The following is a 24795-nucleotide window of genomic DNA, read 5'->3' on the forward strand; positions in this document are numbered from 1 at the left end:
CCGTCTTTCTTGCGTACGAGAATAACAGGTGCAGCACAAGGGCTAGATGATTCCTGTATCACCTTCTTCCGTAGAATGTCCTCCACTTGCTCATGAATGACTTTTCGCTCAGATGGGGACATGCGATATGGCTTTTGACGGATGGGACGAGCCGAACCAGTGTCGATGCTAAGATGGGTCCGATGTGCAGGGCGAGAGGTTGGCCCATCGTTTTGAGAAAAGTCAAACATAGGCGAAAAGGGTAGAATATCCACAAGAGTACGGCATTGAGGTGAGCTGAGATCGGCACTGATCATGTGGAAGATCGAAGTTTCATCAGCAGTCAGAGGTACGGTGGCACTCGTAGAATCTGTGACCAAAGAAACGACGCGGGGCGCATCGGGTCCACAGGAAGCAAGCTTCAATCCCGTTGGTAAAAGTGCGGGCTCGGGCGATGGATTGATTGTCCATAACGAGGCAGTATACCGTGATGCACGGATATCATAAAGTGATGAATAATAACATTTTTCTTCAGGCATGCTGAGTGAACTGGGTGTACCACGGCCTGAAATGAAACCTGGTCAAGAAGTGGAGCGGACACGAGGACGAACATAGCAGACAAAGGTGGAACCAGTGTGTCTTCGGTAATGCTAAAAACTGTTTTTATTACGGCCGCTTTCAAAAAGAGTCGGCAGATCATCATCATCATCATCATAATCATCAGCCTGACTATACCCGCTGCAGGGCGAAGGCCTCTCCCATATTTATCCACTTAACCCGGTTCTGTGCTAGCTGCATCCACTTGACCCCCGCGAACTTCTTAACCTCATCCGCCCACCTAACTTTCTGCCGCCCCCTGCTACGCTTTCCTTCTCTTGGAATCCAGTTTGTTACCCTAAGCGACCATCGGTTATCCTCTCTTCGCACTACATATCCTGCCCATGCCCATTTCTTCTTTTTAATTTCCACTAGAATGTCGATAACTTGAGTTATTTCTCTGACCTACTCTGCACGCTTTCTATCTCTTAATGTTACCCCTACCATTTTTCGTTCCATAGCCCTCTGGGTTTGTCCTCAACTTAAGTAGAACTCTCTTGGTTAGCCTCCACGTTTCAGCCCCATAGGTGAGTACAGTCGGCAGATGCGAGACGTCAAAATGGACCTCTTGACTTCGACAGTCCACTGTAGGGCCACAAAACTTCAAAAAGTCAATTTATAAAATAATGTCATGCGTGGAGTGGGGCAAGACGACGAATTCGGCTTGAAACATTGCACCACCCACATACACTTGCGCACTACACACACCCAGTGGCCACAACGCCTTTCCACTCATACCACAAAACGTTGAAGCACGGTCATATTCAAACATCACTTTGCGTCCCAACAAGCACCTAAACTGATTACTCATCACAGACATAGTCGCACCCGTATCCACCAAAGCTAACCTACACACACCATCAATGAACACACGAATTTTGTTTTTGAGCATTATAGTTGGAGGGATGTTGGCATACAGCACATTTCCAGCGGCCTTACCCCCATTGGTCGCGCTGGTTAGTGTTCCTGCCGAGGCAACATGGAACGTCGCCGCGGTGATGGAAAACGACGAGCCCGGAAGGCGGGTGGAGGAGTAACACTTCTATAAGATGCAGGGGAATGGTCGCGGAGATTCTCGTTATGGATGCTGCGGTAATACCCACGCGGAGTATTTGATTGGTGAAAAATGGAGCTGTATTGCCGATTGTTGGGTACTGTTGTAGACGCCGGGCGGTTATAGCGAGGCGGGAGCCTACTGCGACAGTACCTGGCGATGTGACCTTCGACGCCGCAGCGGTAGCATATCGGTGGGGAAGGTAGAAAATGCTGTTGTGTATAAGAGACAGGAACAGCAGGACGCATCGTAGGTCTGGCTGAATGCTCATACTGCACAGGAATCCTGGAAGATCGAACTGAAAATCTAGGTGCACTTGAGGCAACGTCGTACCTTGGGGCGTCAAGTATCAACGCATTCCGGTTGGCGGAATGCATAGGCGGTTAGTCAATAGAAGCTGCAACTTCAGGAGCTCGGGCGAAAGGCTGCACTGCAATCGCTTGTGGTGGTGAAGCCGGCCGTCTAGATACCCTCTGGACAGAGAGACCTCAGCAGATTCGCACAGGGGAAGTGGGTTCAGCCGCAAAAGTTCTTCCCGAACGAGTTGCCGGATATTCGACGGAAGATCTAGTTGTGCATGGTCATCAAGGCTGGCCACGGTAGGGATGTTGGTCAGCCGCCCAAATTTCGGCGCAATACGGCACGTTTTGAGAGCTTGAAAAGCGCGGATGTGTTTAATAACATCGGAGACGGTGTCAAGGGTGTCTTAGCGATGAAAAAGTACACGTCAGCCGCGATGCCCTTCAAAATGTGGCCGACTCTGTCTTCCTCAGGCATGTTGGAATTGACACATTTGCATAAACTGAGGATCTCTTCTGTATACGCGGTACAAGTTTTACGGGGCAATTGAGCTCTTTGAGCAAGAGTCTGCTCAGCCCGCTTTTTGCTCGGAACAGAGTCACCAAAACGCTGTTTTATCTCGGTGCCAAACGGTTGTCAAGTTCTCAAGTTGTCCTCGTTATTCTCAAACCAGGTCATCGCCGTGTGAGTTAGAAAGAAAACGACATTTGTTACCATGGTGAAAGGGTCCCACCGGTTGTACCGACTAGCACGTTGATAATGAAGAAGCCACTTCTCAACGTCCTCACCTTCTTCTCCTGCAAACGGTCGTGGTTCCCGGTAAGGCTGGGAGGGAATAGGGCTGGAGGGGGCAGGCTTGTCACCAACCTGGCTTGCAGTGTCGCGGCTTGCACGGTTAGTGTCGGTGTGGTCCATGATGGTTGGGAGTGGTGGCAGTCCAGCAAGGCGGCGACTATCTCGAAACTCCAGTTGGTCTTGCTGCGCCGTAGGTAGGGATCGAACGGAGCACCTTCCACCAAGTTGTTACGGTGAAATAAGAAATGGGGTGTTCATTTACAGTGATGTAGAAGCGGGACAAAGTGAAGCCTACTAGCCCCCAGACAGCAACGCGTTTTCCCCTTCTTCTGGCACACCAGCACAATCCTTCATCGTTGTCAGTAGCGTGACAATATTTTCTTCCTCGGTGACTGAGATTTCGCCCCCAGAATGCAAGGCCGCAAAATGTTTTTGAAAAGAGTATTAACGCAGTTACAGCCACTGCAATCACCCGATTCTGTCGTGTTTCTCTCCTCCCGTTCCCTTGCAAAGGTTTTTTTACTCTCTTGCGCAGTCGTCTAGCCTCCGCAACACAAATTCCCCTTCCTCCTCTGCGCTTGGCGGGAGGTGGGGCGTGGTACTCTGCGTGCGCGAAAAAAAAAAGAAACGGGCGAAGATGTATAATCGACAATGCAAAAAGTAAAGACACAGTATACTGTACTAATGGGAGACTTCAATGCCAAGGTAGGGCAAAAGGACCAGGCAGTAGGTGACTATGGCATTGGTTCTAAGAATAGCAGGGGGAAATTACTAGTTGAGTTTGCAGAACGCAATACCTTACGAATCATGGATACCTTCTTCTGCAAACGGAAGAACCGGAAATGGTCATGGAAAAGTCCTAACGGGGAGACTAAAATGAAATTGACTTCACACTGTGTTCAACCTCGGCCATTATGCAAGATGTAGAGGTAATCGGGAAAGTGCGATGCAGTGACCACAGGATGTTGAGGTCCCGAATTAGCCTGGGTAGGAAGGAACGCAACAGATTAGTAAGAAAGAAATCCATCAACGAATTAGCGGTGAGGGGGAGGGTAGTTCAGGATCTCGCTACAGAATAGATATTCAGCTCCAACCGAGGATGGTGACATTACCCTGGAAGCAATGAACAATAATTTCAGAGATATTATTACTGAGTGCGCTGTAGAAGGTGACGGTAGGATAGTTAGGGAGGATACCGGTCAGCTGTCTAAGGAGAAGAAAAATTTTATAAGGAAACGACAGAGTATGAAAGCTTCCAATCCAACAGACCAGATTGAATTGGCCGAGATATCAAAGCTAATATATAAACGCAAAGTGGCCGATATAAGGAAGTATAACACGGATAAAATTGAGCATGCTGTAAAGAACGGGTGAAGCATTAAAGGGGTGAAGAAGAAATTGGGCAGAGGCAAAAATCAGATGTATGCGATAAGGGACAAAACGGGCAACGTCATCACGAATATGGACATGATAGTCAAAATAGCCGAGTTCTATGTTGATATCTACAGTAGCCAAAGTAGTAAGGACCGTAATGAGATTGGCGGCAGGGAAAAACAGTCAGGCGTTCCACCAGTGACGAAGGACGAGTTAAAAAAGCAATAGAAACTATGAAAAAGGGGAACTCAGCTGCAGAGGATCAGATAACTACAGATTTGTTGTAAGACGTGGGGGATATCGTGCTAGAAAAACTGGCCACCCTGTATACGCAGTACCTGGTGTAATCGACGTTACCGGAACCATGAAAGAATGCAAACATTATCCTCATTCATAAGAGAGGGGACGCTAACGACCTTAAAATTACAGACCAATCAGCTTACTGTCTATTGCGTATAAGGTATTTACTAAGGTAATCGCTAATAGAATCAGGACAACCTTAGACTGCAATCAAGCAAAGGATCAAGCACGTTTTCGGAAACGGTACTCTACTATCGATCATATCAAAACCATCAACCAAGTGACAGAAAAATGCTCGGAATATAACCAGCCCTTATACATAGCATTCATCGATTACGAAAAAAGCATTTGACTCAGTAAAAACCTCGGCGGTGATGCAGGCGTTGCGAAATCAGGAGATAGATGAGCCGTATGTGAAAGTGCTAGAAGATATTTGTGTAGTGGCTGCACAGCAACCATAGTTCTGCATAAATAAAGTAACAAAATTTCCATTCAGAAAGGTGTTAGGAAAGGGGACATGATCTCCCCAGTATTATTCACAGCTTGCTTAGAGGAAGTATTGAGAGACTTGGAATGGGAGCAGTTAGGGATAAGGGCAAATGGGGAATACCTCAGTAATCTGCGATTTGCTGATGACATTGCCTTGCTAAGTAACTCGGGGGATGAACTGCAAATAATGATTGATGAACTAGACAAGAAAAGTAGAAAGTTAGGCTTGAAAATCAATATGCAGAAGACTAAGGTAATGTTTAACCGCCTCGGCAAGGAACAGCAGTTTACGTTAGGTAGCGAAGCACTGGAAGTAGTAGGCGAATATGTCTACTTAGGACAGGTAGTAACCGCAGATCAGGACCATGAAAAGGAAATAAGGAAAATAAGATTGGGATGGAGTGCATTTCGCAAGCACTCGCAGATTATGACTAGCAGCTTACCGGTAGCGCTCAAAAGGAAAGTATACAACAGTTGCAACTTACCTGTACTCACCTAAGAGGCTGAAACGTGGAGGCTAAACCCCAAAAAACCAAACTAACCAAGAGGTTTAGGCTTAAGTTGAGGACAACGCAGAAGGCTATGGAACGAAAAATGGTAGGGGTAACATTAAGAGACAGGAAGCGTGCAGACGGGTGAGAGAAATAACTTAAGTTATAGACATTCTAGTGAGAATCAAGAAGAAGAAATGGGCGTGGGCAGGACATGTAGCGCGAAGAGAGGATAACCGATGGACGCTTAGGGTAACAAACTGGATTCCAAGGGAAGGAAAGCGTATCAGGGGGCGGCAGAAAGTTAGGTGGGCGGATGAGGTTAAGAAGTTCGCAGGGGTAAAGTGAAGGCAGCCAGCACAGAACCGGGTTAATTGGACAAATATGGGAGAGATCTTCGCCCTGCAGTGGGTATAGTCAGGCTGATGATGATGATGATGATGAAATAACTACATTCACTTCGTAATGACCTGTCACAAATTTGAGCCCATGGGTGATGCGACATGCAGGTAAGGAAGAACAGCCAACAGTGTGGCACCTAATGCACAGACTCCGAAGGCCAACGTTTCCTGACGCCCCTGCCTTCTGTATCTCGTGCCCCTTGTTCGCTCTGAATCTCAGTTTTTTTAGTGTCTGTGCATGCTTCGACGGAAAGCCTGTCGAAGTGATCTGCTGAAAGTTCTTACTGTGCCAATGCTTCATTATAGTCAGGGTTATAGGCACACTAGGTACCTTTTCACCTGTGGGTCTCTCAGGAAGACTATTCCGTCCATATGAACGGTAATTACACGCCTGAGAAACTACCTGTGATGCATTTGAATCACAAACGATGTTCTCCTGAAACTGTATACATGCTCCGAATGCAGATAACGAAATCGTGAAGCGGTATTATTATTTCGTGTCTTGCATAGCGGCACGCAGCACGTACTTCATGGCACAGTTCATAGGTATACAGGTTGGGGACAGGTAGCTCTTGACCGATCGATACGGAGGAGACCGCGCAGTAACGTCCCATCGAAAAAAAATTCTGGCTACGCCACAGTCCTCTAGCAGTGCCCTACGTTTTAAAGCAAGATTAGGAAATAAACACACAGCTGCAAAAAGAAATTTAACGAAGACGATGACATGTGCAGTGTGTGTTTTTGTTTTGTTTTGTGGGGTTTAGCGTCCCAAAGCGACTCAGGCTATGAGAGACGACGTAAAGGGGGACTCCAACAATTTCGACCACCTGGGGTTCTTTAACGTGCACTGACATCGCACAGCACACGGGCGCCTTGCTTTTCGGCTCCATCGAAAAGCGGCTGCCGAAGGCGGGATTCGATCCCGCTTGCTTTCAAACAGTACTCGACCGCCGTAACTACTGCGCCACTCCGGCGGGGCATGCGCAGAGTGTGGTAAATTGGTAGGAACAATTAAACACCACATACTCAAATGTTGTGGTAGCTCTCCGGATGCCGATACAGGCGGAGTCACTCTCCGTGAGGCCCTATAGGTAAACTTGAGTGATACGAGTGCTCGGATGAATTAATCTGCAGTAGCAGTTAAAAAACAGCGATTAGAAGAATGGTGGCCGAAAATCAGAAAGGTGACATAATATGAGAAGAGTAGAAATGAAAATTTAGTTAAATGACGAAGTAGTGTGCTGATGTATAAAAACCTCCAAGTTAATTTGGGGGAAAAATGACAATGGGGGGGGGGGGGGACGCTCATATATTCAATCCACCTGTCTGCCTAGGGTGCCTCTATGCGTATTGCCATTCCCTGAAAACAGCAGCAACGGAAGTGCCGGGTGGCGCCACTAAAAATAAAACACAACAAAAAGGAAGTCATAAAGCTGTATGTTTTTTGAGTATACATTGCAGTGCGTAAACCAAAGTGCATATGCAATGAAATAGTTTGCTGGATTAATTTCTTGAAGTCATAGCGCAAAAAGGACGGGGACAACTAACACAGATGTAGACAGGACAGGCGCTAACTGACAACTTTATTTTCGAGGAAAACCACAGCACAATTTATGTCAAAACTCACGTGACAATCAAGGGGCCTTAAACTACGAAGCAAACACAGTTTAACAAAGGGCGGCCGACAATCTTCACCCGGAAAAACCATAAAAGAAACGAGGAGGAGGGCCGGAAAGCATTAACAACAGATTATATAAAACTCATTGTGAACGTATTACAACAGAGGGGGCGCGAACAACATTGTGGCCAAGGGCCACAATGCTGCGCTTTTGCTTCGCACGTTTCATATGTCTAGTTTTTGACTCTGCTTTTGCTTCGCACGTTTGGTCTGTTTCTAGTTCATGACTCTGCTTTTGCTTCGCACGTTTTATCTGTTTTTAGTTATGACTCTGCTTTTGCCTCGCACGTTTTTTCTGGTTTTGACATATGACTCTGCTTTTACTTCCCTTGTTTTGGGCCCTTTTAGGCTCGCTCGTTGCTGTGGTTGGGTTCTATGGCACCACCCCTTGACAACGAGGAGTTGGTTATTGGGACAAGGTGCAGGCGATTACGCTGGAGGACACCCTTCGGGGTCTCCACTACGTACGATCGGGAGCGCTGGGCTCGTCCCAGAACCATCGCAGGGGCTATTTACGTCCCGCACCCAGACTTGCTCAAGTATGAAGTGGACGCTGTACTTGGGCTGCATGCCTCCGGTTTAAGTCCCGTGCCTGCGTCCTCCGATTAAGTCGATCTCGCTGGTTAAAAGAATGCGACTTGGGCCAGCCTGCGTCGAGTTGTTGTGCTATCTTGGGAACTCTTGTCTTTAGGCGTCTGCCCTGAGAAGTTGTGCAGGACTCACATCACTGATGCCAGGAGTGTCCCTGTAGGCCAGCAGAGCCAGGAAAGGATCGTCGGCTTTGTGCAGTATGTTTTTGACGGTTCGCACCATCCTCTTCACCTCCCCACTGGACTGCAGATAACGTGGGCTGCCGGTGACATGCCTGATGCCATAAGCCTGCGCAAAGACAAAGTAGTCATTGCATGCAAACTGTGGACCGTTGTCGCTGCGGACGACGTTTGGAATGCCATAGCGTGCAAAGACGCTCTTAATAGCTGCGATGACTGCCGGTGCTGTTGTAGAACACAGACTGATGACTCCTGGGAAGCGTGACATGTAGTCGGCCAGCAGCACATAATCTTGACCATTCAGATGGAAAAGGTCTACTCCTACTTCCTGCCATGGAAGACTTGGAGTCTGTGAAGGCAACATCGGATCTGCGCGTTGAACGCGTGTTTCTTGGCGCAGTTAGAGACGAGCGTTTCTATGTGGATGTTTATTCCAGACCACCATACTGACTCTCGAGCAAAAGCTTTGCAACGGTTAATACCCTGATGCCCGTCGTGAATGAGGTCAAGCATGAACCGCTGAAGAGCCAAAGGCACAACAATGCGGACTCCTTTCAGAAGAAGCCCTTCACAAACACCGAGGTCCCCCTGATGCTGCCAATACTTTTTAACGTGAAGAGGCAGCCTTAACTACCTAGGCCAGCCTTTGGTGCAGTATTCAAGCAGAAGGTTGCACTCACCATCTGTCACCCGTTAATAATTAGGGGGATTATTACCGATGCGCCCTTAACGGGCGCACACTACCGGAGGATAGCTGTTCCGGTCGCTAAGGAGATGCCCTCGACCTGCGTGGCAAGCTCAGCCGGAATTCAACTACCTTGTAGTGACAGAAGGGGGTGGCCGTTTGGTGCCCAGCGGTCGCCGGTTCAAGCCAGAGTAAGGTTCGGAGTCAGAAGTAACAAACGAAACAAATTTTATACACAGCAAGAGACGATACAGAGGAATACACAAACACTAAAATTGCACAGACGAGAGGTTCACAGAAAAACAAACGCTAAGCATGCAACTACAGAATGATTCAATAACACAGAGGCTTTACAACAGATCAAACACGAGAGAGTTACATAAACAAACACAAAATTGTTCACCGGGCACTGTTGCAGTCCGACGCCTCAAGAGTCACGATGTGGCCGCCATACGAGACGAGCGCCGCTCCCTTGAAGGTCCGTGGGCTTGCCAGCACGGGTGATCCCCGGGAGTCCAGCCGAAGCACAGGCGAGCACGTCGCAAAACACTGACGAACTGACTGACTGACTCATCAAGCGGCGCGGTCTCTTTAAATAGGGCGCGCCGCGTCTGTTTGTTAGCACGCGTCAAAGCTAGCGCGCACACACACTTAGCTTCGCTGGTTATAGCGCTCTCTCTTCCTCCCGTCGAGCCGCGCGTCGCCATTGGCCAGGTCCCATAGAAGATTCTGGAATTTTCTGGCGTTTTCCAGACCGATGAACCACCGTCCTCCCCGGGCAATGGGAAAGAGGGTGACGGCAACGCGTACAAAGCTACGCGCTCTCCCGCAAAGGGAAGGAGGTTTTTTCTCCATGCTTTCCACGCGACGCCACGCGGGCCTCGCGCCGTACCGGCTTGATGAAAATGTGCGCCGATTTCGTGACACCATCATTGGCTTGTGCCTGGCGAAGCTGTTCTTGACGTGTAGAGACGAAGTCTGGGATTGAGCGAAGAATCCCTTCCACAAAGAGCTCAACTTGATCTGCTTGCCTTGGCAGTGGACCATCTACTGGCGTCCGTGAGAGCGTGTAAGCAGTGGCTAACAACTTGCCGGGTACATAGAGTACTTGGTACTGGAAGCGCATCAGCTTCATTCGGAAACGCTGTATCCGTGGAGGCAGTAAGTCAATATCCATAGATGCCATGAGCGCCAGAAGTGGCTGGTTATCAGTCTCCAGGAAAAAGTTTAGTCCACAGACATATTCCTCTAAACGAAGCACTCCCCAGCTTGCTGCCAGAGTCTCCTTCTCAGTCTGGCTGTAGCGGCGTACCACTGAAGTGAGTGAACGCGACGCGAAGGCAACTGGACGACGCTCATCGGAAGGCTGCAGTTGTAGTAATACGGCACCAAGACCGAAGGAGCTGGCATCAGCTGATACTGCCGTCTTGTACGTAGTGTTGTACTGCGCAACGCAAAGGTCCGAGCAGAGCAGTTCCTGGAGCTTGGTAAAGGCAGACTGTTGAGCGTGGCCCCAAGTCCACTCAGACTCCTTCAGCAGCAAACTTCGGATCCGTGCTGTCGTTATACACCGATACTCGATCGAGGCAAAAAGCACCTGATGTGGTTAACAAGGCCCAGAAGTCTACGGACACCTGTGACGTCTTGCGGCGCCGACATCGCTTTTATTGCAGCGACCTTGTCTGGGTCAGGAGAGATTCCCTCAGCGCTAACAATAACACCCAGAAACTTGACGCAGCTGGCTGCGAAAGTGCACTTCTTGCGGTTTAAAGTTACCCCCGCTTTTGTTAACCGATTTAGAACTTCCTGAAACTGACGGTCGTGCTCTGCACGCATCTTGCCAAAGACGAGAATATTGTCGATCGGGTTCACAAAACCCGACTGGCCTTCCAGGATACGGGACATCTGTCGCTGGTGAAATGTGGATTTAATAGTTGGTTTGAACGTCTAGCGCTGCCAGTAATTCGGGCACAGCAGGATCGAATTGCCAGCCGCAGGGCACAGCTTCAGCGCGAGAGATGGGCGCTGGAGACAAGCGATGGTGATGGCGATGCCACAGCGTTTTCCGTTCTTTGTCTTCTTTACATTTCCCCCACGTGAAGAAGTCGCCATCCTGGCGACTCAGGGAGAAAAGACGACCAGAGGGTTGTAATATGGCTTGAGGCGGCTAACGTGGACAACCTCGCGGCCGCGACGGCGGTGGTCGGAAGAAGGGGTGACTGGCTCGATGACGTAGTTCACAGGGGATGTGCGTTCCAAGACGCGATAAGGTCCGTGGTATTTGGTGTCTAGTTTGTTTGTGGCAGGAACGCATAGCCAAACGAAGCTGTCGGCCAGGAACGTGGTAGCAGGGGTATCGGTATCATGCTGATTTTTGCGATAGTCTTGAGTTTTGAAGGTAAACGTGCGAGCTAGCTGACGGCATTCCTCGGCCTTCTGTACAATATCTGACAAAGCACTGTACTCAGAGGCATCTGGATGGTATTTCAAAATTGTGTCCAGAGTACAAGATGGTTCACGGCCGTATAAGAGAAAGAAGGGCGAAAAACCAGTTGTTGCTTGGGTGGCAGTGTTGTACGCGAACGTCACGAATGACAGTACCTGGTCCCAGTTGGAGCTTCCAGATTCAGATATAACATACATTGCAAGCATGTCCCCAAGCGTACGGTTGAAGCGCTCCGTGAGGCCGTTTGTTTGCGGGTGGTACGCAGTTGTAGCCCGATGTATCGATTTACAAGACGACAGGAGCTCTTGGACTACTTCGGAAAGAAAAACACAACCTCTATCACTCAGTGGCTCGCGAGGGGCGCCGTGTCGAAGAATGAAGTGGTGCAGAAGAAAATGGGCTACCTCTCGGGCTGTCGCCGCGGGAAGTGCAGCAGTCTCGGCGTAACGGGTCAGGTGGTCGACGGCGACGATGACCCATCGATTACCAGCGGCACTGCATGGTAGCGGACCATAAAGGTCGATTACCACGCGATCAAACGGGCAAGCTGGACATGGTAAAGGCTGGAGAGGGCCAGCGGGGTGGCGAGAAATCTTGCGTTGTTGACAGGCGGTGCAAGAGCGAATGTAGCAACGTACGAAATTGTACATTCCCCGCCAGTAGTACCTCTGACGAATTCGATCATAGGTTTTGAGGACGCCGGCATGAGCGCTTTGCGGGTCAGTGTGATGGTGGGCACAAACCTCGGAGTGGAGGTGGCGCGGAATGCCAAGAAGCCACGTTCTGCTGTCTGAGTTGTAGCTCCTTCGGTAGAGAAGGCCGTCCCGAATGGCGAAATGGGAGGCCTGTCGGCGTAGTGCCCGAGGATGCGTAGCCGCGGAAGTAGTGCCAAGGATATCTAGCAGGTTAGAAACCCAAGGATCTTGTCGTTGCTCGAAAGGCATATCCTCAATTGTGAGTGTTGACAAGGATGCTTGAGGAGGGGATGATGAGTTAGGCGAGCACACCGGTGACCGAGAAAGAGTGTCGGCGTCAGAGTGCTTGCGGCCAGAGCGGTACACTACACGGATGTCGTATTCCTGAAGCCTAAGAGCCCAACGCCCGAGACGGCCAGACGGATCCTTGAGAGACGCGAGCCAGCTAAGAGCGTGATGATCTGTAACTACCTCGAAGGAGTGGCCGTATAAGTAAGGGCGGAACTTCGTTACAGCCCACACGATTGCTAAGCCCTCCTTTTAGGTAACGGAGTAGTTGGACTCGGCTTTGGTGAGAGCACGGCTTGCGTAGGCGACAATGTATTCGGAGAAGCCAGGCTTGCGCTGGGCGAGGACGGCCCCGAGGCCGACACCACTGGCATCGGTGTGAAGTTCTGTAGGTGCAGTAGGGCCGTAATGGCGAAGGATTGGCGGTGACGTCAGAACATTGCGCAGTGTCGCGAATGCATCATCGCAGGTTGGCGACCAAGAGGAGAGGTTAGGGGTGCCTTTCAAGAGCTGTGTAAGGGGGGCTATGATAGTTGCGAAATTCCGAACAAAACGACGAAAGTACGAGCAGAGGCCCTCGAAGCTTCGCAGTTGTTTCAAAGTGGTCGGTTTCGGAAAGTCAGCGACGGCGCGCAGCTTCTCCGGATCAGGCAGAACTCCATCTTTACACACAACATGTCCGAGTATTGTGAGCTGGCGGGCACCAAAGCGGTACTTTTTGAGGTTCAGTTGAAGACCGGCGCGGGTTAGGCAGGTGAAGACCTGGCGAAGTCGAGTCAGGTGGGTCGGGAAGTCGGTTGAAAAGACGACGATATCATCGAGGTAGCATAAACAGATGTTCCATTTCAGACCGCGCAGTACAGTGTCCATCATTCTTTCAAATGTAGCTGGGGCGTTACAGAGTCCGAATGGCATAACATTAAATTCGTATAGTCCGTCTGGAGTAATAAAGGCGGTCTTAGGACGATCCACCTCTGCCGTGGGCACCTGCCAATACCCGGAGCGTAAATCGAGTGAGGAAAAGAATTCTGCGCCTTGCAAGCAGTCTAGGGCATCGTCGATTCGTGGGAGGGGGTACACATCACGACGAGTGATTTTGTTGAGGCGGCGATAATCAACACAGAATCGTATGGAGCCATCCTTCTTTTTGACTAGGACCACAGGAGACGACCATGGGCTACAGGATTCTCTAATTAATCCGCGTTGGAGCATGTCATCGACTTGTTGGGCAATAACACGGCGCTCAGTCGGGAACACACGATACGGCCGCTGATGGAGAGGTGGGTGAGCGCCAGTGTCGATGAGGTGGGAAACGGTCGTCGTGCGGCCCAAGGAAGATTGCGGGATGTCGAAGGAGGAGCGGAATTGGTGTAGAACGTCAAGAAGTTGCTCGTGGTGGCGCGGCTCTAGAGCGCTGTCCACAGAATGGTCAAAATGATCCCGCTGTAGCGGATCTGAAGCCACACGAGTTGGAGTCAAGGCGTCAACTTGGCAAACAGGGAATGACAAATCATCAAAGGCGAACAGAAAGTCCACGGACTCGACGCGGCCGAGGCACTCCCCTTCGGTCAACATAACGGGAGACGCAAGAGGATTGGCTACCAGAAGTGTGCAAGCGCCGTTGTTCATATCAAGGACGGCAAACGGCAGCGGTAAGTGGCGGCGGCTGCCGACAACGTTAGAGGGTGCAAAGATGACTGTTGCGGCGGTGGTAAAAGGGGCAGTGAGAGGAACCAGAACAGCGCTAACGGGTGGGATGGTTGTGTCATGAGCTACGAGGAGTTTGGCCGCAAAACGAGGACACTACTCGTGGAGCAGGGCATCAGACGGTGCATCACTCGATTCAATGAGCTCTACTTGAGGACTGGCACAGTCAATGATAGCATGATGCTGGGACAGGAAATCCCAGCCGAGAATGACGTCATGAGAACATGTGGGGAGAACGACGAATTCGATGATGTACAAGACTGCAGCAATGACTACGCGAGCAGTGCAGATAGCTGTCGGCTGTGTACTGTGAGCGGATGCGGTACGAAGCGATAGTCCCTCGAGAGGCGTAGTCACCTTTCGGCGTAGTCACCAGCTGCAGTCGCGACCGAAGACGCTGTTCCGCGCGGAGTTTTCGGACGGCGGGGCGGCCAAATACATCAGAAAATTTCGTCTTGAAATTCGCCCAGGTGGTAAAGTCCGACTCATGGTTTCGAAACCACAGATTAGCGACGTCGCTCAAATAAAAGATGACATTATTGAGCTTACGATTGTCGTCCCAGTTATTGTGACAGCTGACCCGTTCGTAAGTGGTCAGCCAATCGTCGACGTCGTCATCGCTGCTTCCACTGAAGGTAGCGGGGTCCCGTTGACGAAGCGCACCTGTGCAGGTGACGGGCGGAGGTAGGTGCAATTAAGTCGGCTCCGTCATTGGGGTAGTTAATTCCAAGAAATCGTTCGACTCTATTACTGATCAAGACATTTGTTCGACCGTGGGCAACATATGGCGTTCCCGCAAAATGACTTTGGTGTACGTGTCTTCTTTCTGTGTGTGCTGTTCTAAATTTGCGCTAAACAAGATGAATTTTGTGACTCCACGCAAAGCCTGAGGCCGCCGGTAGCCTTCGGAACCACAACCAGTCCAGCGCACCAGTCCGTAGGTGTGTCGACGCGACGAATAACGCCATCTCTTTCCATCTTGTCCAGATCCTGCTTAACCACGTCCCGAAGAGGTAGCGGCAGGCGCCTGGGAACGCTTAATGAGAACGGCGTAGCGTCTGATTTCAGTCGGATAGTGGAGGCCTCTGGAAGCGTTCCAAGTCCTTCAAAAACACTAGCTTCCAGACGAAACTGCCCGGACGCTTCTGGGGCTTCTGAAACGTGGTCTAGAAACTTGCAGACGCCCAAGGCTTGTATCGCCGGTAGCCCTAGCAGAGGAACTGTGGGTGCTGCTAAAACATACAGACGCTGTTTGGCAGACTTGCCGTGCCACGTCAGAGTAGCATTATAAGTTCCCGGAACTGGCAGCACATTGTTACCGGGCTCCTTCAATTCACCCTCTGGGTCCTGAAGCTTGGCAGGAATGCCAGGAAACACGTCCGGAACCACTAAAACTTCGGCGCCGGTGTCCACCTTAAATGACAAGGCGCGTCCATCGACAAGCTCCTCAATCAACTTTGCGTTCTGGCGACAGCCTTCCGCAACTGCGTGAAGCTCCACCGAACTAGCCGAAGGTTTCCGCGTCTGCTTCCCGCCTTTTTTTTTCTTCATGCAGACGACTTCAAAGTGACCGCTCTTACCGAAGAAATTGCAGGAAGCACGGCGAGCTGGGCAGTCCGAACGTGGATGCGACGCACGACGACAGAATAAGAAAGGATGGGTAGGCTTATCAACCGACGATAGCTTCCCGTTTCGCATGCGCGTTGTGTCGACAGCGAGCGAAGGGGATTCTACTGAGTCACGAATTCTGCGTTCGTTATCAGCGTTTTCGTACTGACATGTTTGAGTTGAAGCTTCTTGCAAACTTAACTTCGGACTTCGGCAAAGTAGGTCTGAAAGCTTGCGGTCTAATAAATCGATGACGAAACTGTCGCGCACAAGCCTATCTTAAGTGGCTGACGAAGAGTAGTTGCAGCGCTTCACCATAGTACGAAGCGCGGTGAAAAAATGAATCAATGGTCTCACTCGGTTGCTGCGTCCGGCGATGAAAACGGGCAGACTCGTACAACTCGTTGAGCGGGTGGGAGAAATTGTCTGTGAACGCCTTCTTGACAGCTGCTACGTCGTTGTCGTCGGCCTCTGCCAGCGTCGTTGATGCAGGAACCGTTCTTGCTTGTGGCCCTATGCAGTATAGCATGGAACGCACCTGAAATTTCTGTGCAGCGGTAGACAGTCCCTTCGCACAATAAAAGTCCTCGAACTTAAGCAGCCATGTGGGCCAGGTCCCTGGGCTGTCAAAGTCGAACGGCGGCGTCGTTCAAGGTGAAGAGCCGAAGAGAGCTGAATCAGTGGCTTCGTGATCCCACACCCGACCCCATGTAGCGAGATGTGCTTCTCTTTGCCTTGTCAGATGGAAGGGAGGATGCACCAGGTGCAGTCCTCCTGTGAGGGTACAGACCTCAACCAGCGACCATCATCATCCTACGGTAACCCCATACAAGGCCTCCCGCACCACAGGGGTGGGGGGTTGTTTCGGGGAGCGTGCTTTTCCCAGCTACGGGGCTCATGCAATCTGGCTTATTCCCACAGGGGCGGAGTCGAAGTGCCAGTGCACCACGTCTGTGCCACCCCGGCGGGTCAAAGCCTGACGCGAGCAAGTCTTCTAATACCTTGACTTCGATTTTTCCATTTTCTTTGAAAATTATCATGGGGTGACCCCATTCTTCATAAAACTTTTTCTTGCCGAGCTGGCGTCTTTCCCGTTCAAGGTGGAACCACAGCTCCTTCCTGAGTTTCCTCTTCACCTCGAGGAGACATGGTGTTTTCGGGCTGTAGACTGCTCGGCATCTTGCGATCCAGATTTGATAGCTTATTTCAATGAGAGTCAAGATGAACTGCTTTCGTGCTTCGCTGGGCAGTGGGTTGAGGTACCTGATGGTGGCATATGGCATTCCTGGCAGCTCAAACAGTTCTTTCAGACGATCCAGGAGTGAGGCAGGGAGGATACACTCGAGAAAATTGTGTTCCGCAGCCTCCCGCACTCTACAGAAAGGATCCCCTTACGGAAATTCCATATCTGTTGGAACATATGCTTCCAGATACAAATATATACGGCAGCAAATAAGACCTTATATGGGCTAATCAAATAGAAAATCAGGCCATATAAGGTCATATATGCGCAAAATGTTGCCATTATATGGCTCAGATTTGGCCATATCATGCAACATATAATCTACATCTGAACGGGTAACGGGACCTTATATGGCTTGATCAGGGGCATATATGGTATCCTCGAGACCCTGTGTGGCCTGATAAAGGGCATATATGGCATCTTGAACTTACATAGAGAGACCAGGGTCGTATGCCTGGCGTCAACAATTTATACAGCCTCATCGAGGCCTTAATTATGTTGGCGCCATAATGACTGTATATTAGCAGTTTATGGCCTTCGTCTACCTTCTGAAAATATTCAATATTGGCATCATGTGGCCGAGCTTCAATTTTTTTTGCACTTAGCATGGCCTGCATGCTTAGTTTTGACATAATTGTATCCAATTTAGAAAATAGCTACGACTCTTAATATTTCAATTATTCTGCGGATTTCGCTGCTCTATAATTATTATACCATATGTGTTCCTTAATCCAGGAGTGCGCTGGGTTATGGCTACATGCTCATCTTTCCGCCTACTAACTTGCACTTTCATTTAAAATTCGGTGGCAGTCCGGTGCACAAAGCATGGTCGGTTAAGTTGAGTGATTCAAAATATCAAGAAAATGATGGCAGTTCAGTATACGGCCCCCTCCGCGCTGTCTAGAGGGTGACTCATCCCCAGAGACAGCTGGCGGCCGCTGCGTCGCGGGCCGCGCTGGCTAGACAGGGACTCATCCTCTCCGGTGTTCCCCTCTTCCCTCTCAGACAGCGGCGGTCGCTGCATCCCGGGCTCGCATTTCATCTCTCCTCGCAGCTGCCACGCTTTACCGGGGAGGCCGCGAGCTCTTCGTTTTGTGCGTGTTTGCTTCTTTTCTCTCCCCCTTTCAACTTCGTGCGCGTCAGACCTTGTTGTCTCGTTCCTTTTCGGTGGCAGACATCGGAGTTCGGTGCGGCTGGCGGGCATGCTGCATGTTGTGTATGCTGGTGTGTATGTGCCGGCGCCTGTTCGCTATTAGCTGTGTGCATGTAACAAAAATGCGACAGCAAACCTACAAGAGCTTCATTCTGACCGCCGGCACAGAGGAAATTACTGTGTCCCACTGCGGGTGGAAGCTGCCTCCCCAGCTTTGGCAGCGAACCCGATGGTCGCAATTGAGCTTTTCGGGACTTCTGCCCTAGGTGGCCCCGGCCAAATCTTCACCACTATGTAGAAACTGCCAGCGGATCGCACCCTTATCGTGTCGCCTCATCTTCACGCCAGATAACCAAAACCGTGAGCATGAGACTTCTTGTTAAGAACCAGCACTTTCCAGCCTCAGGATATTGTTCACTTTATTATTTTGATAGAAAATTAATTTTCCAATCAGTAAATTGATGGTAATTGCCAGTATGTGATATTTTCCCGTACATTTCATTGCTAATTTGTCTTTCGCTCCAGAAATTTTGACAAATTTCAGTGGGTGGATAGGGTCCTTCGTTGTATTATTATTTTCACTACCTAAGCATGCTTGATTTGGTTTAGGGGCAAAGCTGTCGCTCTCATGACAAATGCCATCGGACGTTTTTTTTTTGTTTTTTCTCTTAATTTCAAAAGCAACCACGAGTTAGGCGCGTTCGCTCATTTTGCACTCCAGTCTCTGCTTAAGGTAACACCGGTGCTTCCTGACAGCCTATATGTACTTTGCTAAGGTTTCGGTATTAGCAGCAGCTCCAGCAGTGTGTGGTTTATCGCCCTACGGTTTAGCTTTACCTTTTCGGGGTATCGACAAGCCTTTAAATTTGATTTCAATAGCCTAGTTTGATTTCAATAGCCGTTCTCTATTTTCTTTAGCTTCGCAAGTAAACCAGCTCAAACTAAAAGCATTTACTGGTTAAAGTGCTGTGTGTAAAAGAGTAGAGTAAAAAGTAATCTATAATTTATAGGTTAATGTCTTTCACTTTAGCTTCTCGTGTAGACAGGTAGGTACATTATTCTGTTCAGATACCTGATTAATTTGTTATAGTATCGCCCGTAAATGAGTAGGATCTCAATATTTACTAATGGATGAGCATGTCTTTGACTCTCAGTTCAGGCCCGTCTTTGAGCGATTCTATATAGGCAGGGAAAAAAAAAACCTGTGGTTTCAAAGCTGTTTTCCTGTAAGGTTTGAAATGAAATGGGAAATTCAGGTTTCCCTGGGCAAACGTGATTGAGCATGCGGGACGTTTAGCTGGAATACTGAAATTGTCTTGTGTATGTTGTAATAACGTGTTATGTTGATATGAAGATATATAGATCTATAGGTCAAAGCCTACATGCCATGCGGGCTAGATCTTTAAATCAGGAATTGGGCAGATAAGGCATATGCAGCCAGATATGCCTTATCTGGTACTCTAAATCAGGAATTGGGCTGATATGCCTTATCCGGCCCAGATCGGTCCGAATATACCTGATCTGGACTTTTTTTTATAAGTCCAGATGTGGCATTACCGTAAGGAGACATGCATCGATGGATGCAGACAATGTCGGCACAAAGGCTCGGCGGCGGATCGATAAAATGCTGCGAGCATAGCGCCACATGAATGACGCGCGGCGTGCATCCAGGAAGTGCGCAGAGATGTATTTCCACATGGGACGCTCGGCGGACATTAGATCTCTGTGTAGATGCTTCGGTAGAGGTGGGGTCAGTAGGTATAGTAGGGTATTCAGTTGAGCACTCTGAGGCTCTTCCTTTAACTCTTCTCTCAGCAGTAGCGAATCCTCCGCAGCCATACGATAAAAGGTGAGCGGCATCCCAGCGCGAGGGGAGTTATGCGACAGGGGCTCCCTGGTAAAGGCTGTGAGCCTCGTTGACAAGAAGTAGGTGGTGAACATTTTTGTCAGTGGTATGTCGCACTCTACTGTTCGCGCTACCAATCTCAGGTGCAACGCTCTAGTCAGGGCCGTGAGGTCTGGGACACCGAGGCCTCCTCGATGTCTTGGTTGGCGGACAACAGGACGTCTTACTTTGTCTGGAGTGCCCTGCCACATAAATCGAAAATGGCTCTGTCCATCGTTTTTTTCGTACTTGCAGGCATGCCCAGAATGCTGGCAGTGAAGCTAATTGTACTGATGAGGAGGGTACAGGTAATAGTTGCCTGTGCTGTGAGAGGGCAGCGTAGCAAACACAAGTCCGTGGTCTTCCTGGCGAGCTTGTTTTCGATTGCATCTCAGTTCGTTGTTCAGGGCCCGTTCTGGTCAAAGTAGAACCCAAGCATCCTAGTTTCTCGTACTACTGGGATGTCTGCGACTGCAGAAGTGCTCCTGTTCAGGTGCATAGCGGAGCTTTTGCGGTTGTTTAGGCGCGCCCCGCTCGCAGTGCAGTAGATGCTGGTAATCTGCAGTACCCGCTGCGTTGATTAAGCGTCTGGGACAATGATTGTCACATCGTCAGCATAGCCAAGGACGGGCACACTTGGTGGACCGACTGGGAGCTTGGTTATTGTGATGGAGGGGTTCGTGGCGAGACGTTGTAGCAGCGGCTCTATCGCTATTGTGTAGAGTAGCGGGGAAAGCGGGCACCTCTGCCTGACGCCCCGCTCTACCATGAAATGCTCAGAGATGCGCCCCTGAATAATGACTGCCGAGCGCGGCTCGGCGTACAGTACTTGCACCATGCGGATATATTGCGCTTGTCAATCCTGGCTTGCTGCAGTTGGCTGAATAGGTATTCATGGCACAGCCTGTCAAATGCCTTCTCCTGGTCCAGGGATAGTAGGATGCCTCCGAGATTGCTCATCGCAGCCAAATTATGAGGTCTTTCAGTACGAGACCATGTAGTTACACAGATCGACCGGGCACACAGCAAGCCTGGTACGGCCCGACAATGTTGGAGAGCGCGGGTGTCAGGCGCAATGACAGACATTTCGATAAAATCTTGTAGTCTGTATTTTAAAATGAGATAGGTCTCCATGCTGTAAGGTCCATGGCCCTGTTGCTGTCTTTGCACAGTAAGGTCAAGAGCTCCTCATTCATGCTGGGACTGAGCTACCCTTCTCCCGGTAGAGTGTTAAATAAGTTAGTGAAAGGCGTTTTCAAGAGCGGCCAGAACAGTTTATAAAAACCGGGTGGTAGGCCATCCGTTCCTGGGCTCCCGTTCAACTTCATAGATTTAAGTGCTGCGTAGTTCCTCGTCGGTGAGCCATGTTGCGTCCACGAGGGGCTTTTCTTCCGGGCTATGGAGGAGGAAGGAGCTCGGACTGCAGGGTTCGGCGGTATATAATTCTTGGAAGAAGCTGCGTGCTTTCTCCATCGCTTTTTATGGGGTGGTTGTGATAATGCCTGAGATCGGGTCCTGCACTGCCGTCAGTGTGTTGCTCTTAGTTGCGAGGCGACGGCGCAAAAGGTGTCTTGAACACCATGCCTCGCATTCCCAGTGTTCGGCGCGCGCTGTTGCGCGCAGTTTGTCACACTGTCGGTTGAGCAGCTGATGAAGCTCCTTGCGGAGTGCCATGAGCGCTGGCGCGATGCTGGGGCCTTGTGATAGGTGGGCGGCAAGCACGATTATCGCGTCCAGAATAATGCGGATCTCTTCGCTCTCTTCTCTTGCGACTCTCTTCCCCCACTCACGGAGGCATTCCCTCACCGCATTCTTCATCTGATCCCACTCTTCTGCATTCATGGAGGGAGATATATATCGCCTTATTGCTGAAACTGTGTCTTGTTGTATGGCTTCAATATTGAGTAGACGCGTATTTAGTCTCCAGATCCATTTGGCACGTGGAATTATGTCAGGAGCACACATACGAAGCACTAGAAGCCGGTGGTCGCTAAGAGCTGTCGGGAATATCCAAATGGACTGTAGCGCTGAAATTATGTTCGCCGAGACATCCACTCGGTCTATGCGGCTTTCTAGACAACGGCCCGTCCAAGTCATGCCTGCTCGGCCAGGTTGAAGCAGACGCCAGCTGTTTTTGAGGTCCAGTTCCTCAACTAGGTCTCGGAGGGCCTGGGCGCCTCCATGGTCTCGTTCTATGCGTCGGGGTGTGTCGCGAAGAGATCGGCGTTCCTCTATGTGAAGGGCGCAGTTGAAGTCGCCCATGAATATGACGCGGGCTGGGCCTATGAACTTTTCTTCAAGACCTTCAAAAAAATCACGTTGTCCTGAGTGGCATGGGGCATATATGTTAATGATGCGGATGCCGTTGTTCAGGTCGGTTGATATATAGCGGCCTGCGTTGTCCCGGTCGTGGCGAATTATGGACAGACCGGTATCCCGCAGGAAGATATGTGCTACCCCCCCCCCCCCCCCCCGGATCCCCTCCTTCTAACGCTCCAATACGAACGGGTGCCGAACTGAGAATCGAAATTAGCTATCTGCTCTTGCTTGTGGATATACATATGTCTCTTGCAAAGCGAGGATATCGATGTTTTTGTTTCGGGCTATGAGGACAGTCTCAACTTGCTTCGCGGCTTTGGTGAAGCCGCGGATGTTCCAGGTGGCCAGAACAAGTGAAAATGCCAGTGTGTAGTAACTAGGAAGGAGGGGGAGGCGCGGCCGCATCATGAGAAGTCAGGAACATCGGAAGTGGCGGCGGGCGACTCCAATGAGGAGTTGTAAGAGTCGTCGGAGATTACAGAAACACAATTGCAATTGGTAGCGTCCTAGAGATGGCATACATGGGGTGGTTCGTCGTCACTCCCGCAGTCGCTTGACGGCGGCGAGTTTTGAGGAAAGCGCGCTTCGTGGGTGGTGCGTACACCGATGATTTTGAAGATCTTGAGTCAGGTATTGTCTTGGCTTTTTTTTTCTTTTTGGGACTGCGTTTGGGCTTTGAGCGCGCGCTGCTTGCTTCCATGTCTGTTTCATCCTCCGCTGCGGCTGTGTGGTTCTTCGATGCAGCGGCGGTAGCGGCCGCGTATTGTTGCTCCTCGCCCGTGATGGCTGCTGGCAGCACGTGCCGAGCTTCAATGTCAACGTCTTCTGACGAGTTCTCTTGGGCTTCGGTAGAAGGCTCAGCAATATCCGTTTGGTTGTTGGCGGCGGACACTGGGAGCATCTCATGGGATTCTTCTGCGTTCTTCTGCTCGCTTTCCTTAGACGACGCCGTAGGGGTCGGCGCCTCCTTGATGTCTTCTTCGGTAGCGGCACTTGAGGACGCGCCCTCCTTGGTATTCTTATTCTGGCGCTGAACTGTGACGATCGCCGGCGGGCATGTGGGAGCGTGTTGTACCCAGTATTCCGCGGGCGCTTCTATGCCTTCTTCACTTCCCAACACGGACGCGAACGTCCTCTTCTTGCACACTTTGATCGAGTGATCTCCACATTCGGGGCACGCGGCCTTGCCAGTCTCGTAGCGATAAGCGCCACAACGCTCGCACTGCGGCGTGTCGCATCTAGCTCCCATGTGGCCTTCATAGCCGCACTTGCGGCATACTCTCCTTACTCCTTCATATTCGCATTGGATGGTCGTGTCGATCACATCCAAGAAGTTTGGAACTGGCGTTGCCATTTCCATCTTCATGCGCCGGATCCCAGTGGTGAAAAACGGGAAGCTGGCGATATATACTCTCCCTAGCCACGCTGACAATCTTGCCATAAGGCTTTAGCGCGTTCGTCATCTCCACAACGTGGTGCTCCGAGGAGTACCCGAAGATGCCCACTAACTTCGAGCGCGTTTCCCGGTACTCAGATGTTACCGCTGTGTCTTCCACATCAACGACGGGGTCTTCCAAAAACCTCTCGACAGCTGCTCGCGTCTTGAGAAAAAAAAACTTCCCTCCGGTAAAGTCTTGTACTCCACCCAACTCCGTCTTCGAGGAGCTTTTCACCAGTATTTTGATGAGTTCCACCGTGGTCGTGCCTTGCGGTACACGACCGAAAAAATTAAAAGGCTTGAGGCGCTTCACGTCTACTATCGCGAAAAGCTCTCAGGCGTTCGCCGGATGCGTCTTTTTCACCTACGTGAAATAAAAATGCCTGAGCTAACACTCAAAGTTCAACAACAGGCCAGCTGAGCAACTCACCGCACCAGACGATGTATCCAAAAACCACCAGGAGCAGCAGGTAATCCAATATAGTCTTACATACCTGTTGCTTCGAGGCACATCGCAAAAAAACGGTCGTGAGGCCAGAGCCCATGCGGCGCACTCCTTGACCACCCGTCCTTCACCAACGCTGTTCCGCCGATGTCTCTCTCAGCACGAACGCCAACCACACACACCGCCTCTCAGCAGGCCAAAGACCCTCAGGCTTTATTGCACCCCAGATATATATCCGGAGAAGCAGTGGTGCCACCTGGCGTAACTCGCACACACTACAGTCTCCAGTGAGTGTATGTTACCTTTAGGTTGCGTTCAGAGACAGCTCTCAGCAACAATCGCCTTGTAACATGCTTTACAATCTTTTTTACGGATTTTTGTCGTACCGATTTTTTAAAGTTAACTTATTCAACGTCGCAAAGATGGCGCGACAGATGCCACCGATGTATTACGCTCTTTACAGTAAGTATTTATAACCTATAAATCTATTTTATTAATATTGCATTGCAGTTTCCATACTGCGCTCTATCATGCTCGAACAAAACTTATGGCTGTGGTTTATTTTTCAGCGACGCACCCGGCGCTTCCGTTGCTGCAGTTTTAGGGGAACTGCAATACTCTGCCTCGATGCACGCGCCTCCGCTGCCGGCACCGG

The 24795-nt window shown here is 50.2% G+C and overlaps 1 pseudogene; it reads right to left on the minus strand.

Moving 5' to 3' along the window:
• Positions 1 to 7802: 7802 nt before the first annotated feature.
• Positions 7803 to 8502, minus strand: LOC146209889 (uncharacterized; annotated as a pseudogene).
• Between the last annotated feature and the right edge of the window lie 16293 nt (positions 8503 to 24795).

The sequence above is a fragment of the Amblyomma maculatum genome, chromosome 1, assembly GCF_055883805.1.
Source record: "Amblyomma maculatum isolate TAMU_Amacu chromosome 1, ASM5588380v1, whole genome shotgun sequence".
NCBI lineage: Eukaryota > Metazoa > Arthropoda > Arachnida > Ixodida > Ixodidae > Amblyomma > Amblyomma maculatum.